This window comes from Herpailurus yagouaroundi, unplaced genomic scaffold (genome assembly GCF_014898765.1).
Source record: "Herpailurus yagouaroundi ecotype Mexico unplaced genomic scaffold, PumYag 166, whole genome shotgun sequence".
NCBI classification, from domain to species: Eukaryota; Metazoa; Chordata; class Mammalia; order Carnivora; family Felidae; genus Herpailurus; species Herpailurus yagouaroundi.
Window position 1 is genome coordinate 32,284,660 of NW_024412407.1, and position 2,964 is coordinate 32,287,623.

The window sequence follows — 2,964 nt, forward strand, 5'->3', positions numbered from 1 at the left end:
CCTCTGCCCCCGGGCCCTCTGCCCCCGGGCCCTCTGCCCCCGGGCCCTCTGCCCCCGGGCCCTCTGCCCCCGGGCCCTCTGCCCCCGGGCCCTCTGCCCCGTCTGCTGCCCCGCGTAGGAATCCTGCCGCCCATCGCCCTGGCTCCTTACCGCAGGTATGCGACTCGAGCCCTAGCTCCCGAAACAATGCCACCAAAACCCGTTTTAAAATGCTTGAGCTGCCAACTGCACTGAATAAAGACATTTCGAAACTTTTAACTGTAAGATTAAGTAACCGGAGGGGAGAGCATTCCTCCCAGTTACTGTCCGAGGGCAGAGCTCTGCAGCCCCATGCCTGAAGGGCAGCAGTGGTCCCTTAGCCTCGTAAGGGCGGCCAGCGAACAAACAAGGGTCCAGAGCACACTGGGACTTCTAACCTAGACCTCGTGGAAAAAAAAGCAGATCAGTTGCCTGAAAAAAAGGGGGGTGGGGCTAGGAGTGAGAAGTCGGCTTTCTCAGCATAGCACTTGCAGTAATTAAGTGGGACAGTGGGCACATCAACTGCCTTTCTAAGGTTCATTTTCCTCGTCTCTAAGAAAAGACTTTGACGATTTCTTGGACCTCTAAACTCTGAATCTGTAATACTAAGATTTTTTTCAGCCTAACTTGTCTGTAACCAGGAGGTTAAAATTGTCTAGAGTCATTCATCATAGACTACTAGTCAGCTCCTCTCTACTCACCATAAAAGGCACCCCCTCTCTGCTGGAAGGAAGAAAACTCCTAGTCGTGGCTTGTCCACCAGGAGCCAGTTACTGTGCTAGGTGCCTTTAGATGTATGATAGCATTTGAGTCTCAGAACAATCCTTCCAAGTATGTATTGGATCTCATTGCTATACCTGCAGACACCAAGGTTCTGCGTAAAGAGGCATACTGGTATACTGGAAACTGACAAGGCTGGGAAAAGGCACACAAACCCCTTAATATACCAGCAATTCCACTAACAACTCATCTGTAAAATGGGGATGATCAAAATATATATGCCTTGCAAAGCTCTGTGTGTCGAGCACCTAGGAAATGTTATGGCATATAATAGGTGCTCAACAAATGGAAGCTGTTAATGTTATTGTCAAGTTCACAAAACAATTATAGGGCTCAACAGGAAAAGTAACCCCAGTCTTACTCCCTTACACTGAGCTGCCTCTCAGCTTTGTCAAGACATAGCTATTGCTCAGTAGTTTGAATGTGTCTAGATTCTAATCCATGTATAATAGCATGTTTTCCTTTATTTTTATTTTAACCCTCAAAAAGAGAAGAGCAAACCCTGAAAGTCTGGAGCACTTGCAGCTAGACCATCTGCTCTCAAGTAGAACATAAACAATGTCACAGAAAATCAACATCAGCCAAGGCCATTGTAACCATGATGAAACAACAAAAACAAGACCACTCGTACTCCTGTTTGAACACAGAAAAAACATGAACATGTCCAAAACACAAAAATGACAAAATGGCCCTTTTCCTGCCTAATATAAGTGTCACTTCTTTATCTAGCAACTTTAACCTTACCCCCTTCTTCTTGTATTCTAAATAAGAATTAAGATGCTCTGTCATAGAACAACTTGGGGCAGCTGGCTGGCTCAGTCAGAAAAGCATGCAACTCTTGATCTCAGAGTTGTGAGTTTGAGCCCCACATGGAATGGAGAGACTACTAAAAAAATTTTTTTTAATTAAAAAAAAAAAAAAGAATTCTCACCACTTCCTTCCAGCATCCAACCCAGAGTAATGCTCTGCTTCCTTGAACCTTCCCCAAACCATGGAACACAAGCCCATTTCTAACACTCTCTGACACACCTCAGAGTCCTGCATGGTGAGTGTTCTTCCTTGTTTCAATAAATTAATAAATCCAAATTTATCCAACCACAGGTGTGTTCCTGTGATCTTCAGCTAGAGAGCACTGACATCCATGCAAAGACAGTAAATGGAATTCTGCTTTTAGGGGCAGACACAACTCTAAGCCAGATTCTAAGCCACTTATATACACCCACATGCAACACAAATTTATTAAAACAAACAAAAACTGTGAGATCCTAACTTAGTTAAAACACAAGAATCAGGGAAGCCTCCAACAGCTGACATTTCAGCAATGTATCTGACAAAAACTTCTCAAGGACTTTTTCTAAAATTGACATGTTTCTAATACTAATCTGGAATTAATCTCTACAGTTTGAAAGTATGTTAAACTTTCAGGATTCAGAAGGATAGTAGGGATAGAAGGAAAAAAAATGAGTTTCATTTAACTTTTTCTTTTAAATGTTTATTTATTGAGAGAAATAGAGAAGGAGTAGGGGGAGGCGCAAAGAGAGAGGGAAAGAGAGAGAATCCCAAGCAGGCTCTGAGCTGTCAAAGCAGAGGCCAACTAGGGACTCCATCTCACTAACCATGAGATCATGCCCTGAGCTGAAATCCAGAGTCAGATGCTTAACCAATTTCCAGATGCCTCTTATTTTATTTTATTTTATTTTAATTTTATTTTATTTTATTTCATTTTATTTTATTATTATATTTTTTGGAGATGGGGAGAGATAGAGCATATGAGTGAGGGAAAGCAGAGGGAGAGAGAGAATCCCAAGCAGTCCGCACACTCAGCATGAAGCCCGTCAAAGAGCTCGATCCCACGACCTGGAATCATGACCTGAGCTGAAATCAAGAGTGAGATGTTCAACCAACTGAGCCACCCAGGCACCCCAATTTTTTAAGTAAGCTCTATGCCTATGCCCAACATGGTCCTTGAACTGACGACCCTAAGATGAAGAGTTGCATGCTTTACAGACTGAGCCAGCTAGGCACCACACAAAATAAGTTTAATGGGGGAAAATGTTGCCAAGTTTCACTTTGTGAATATCATTTTTAAACTTACTGCCTTCTGAAACTTTTGAAGTATCCCTAGGCAAGGCTTCTCCAAGAAAGATCTGTAGACCACTATTATGA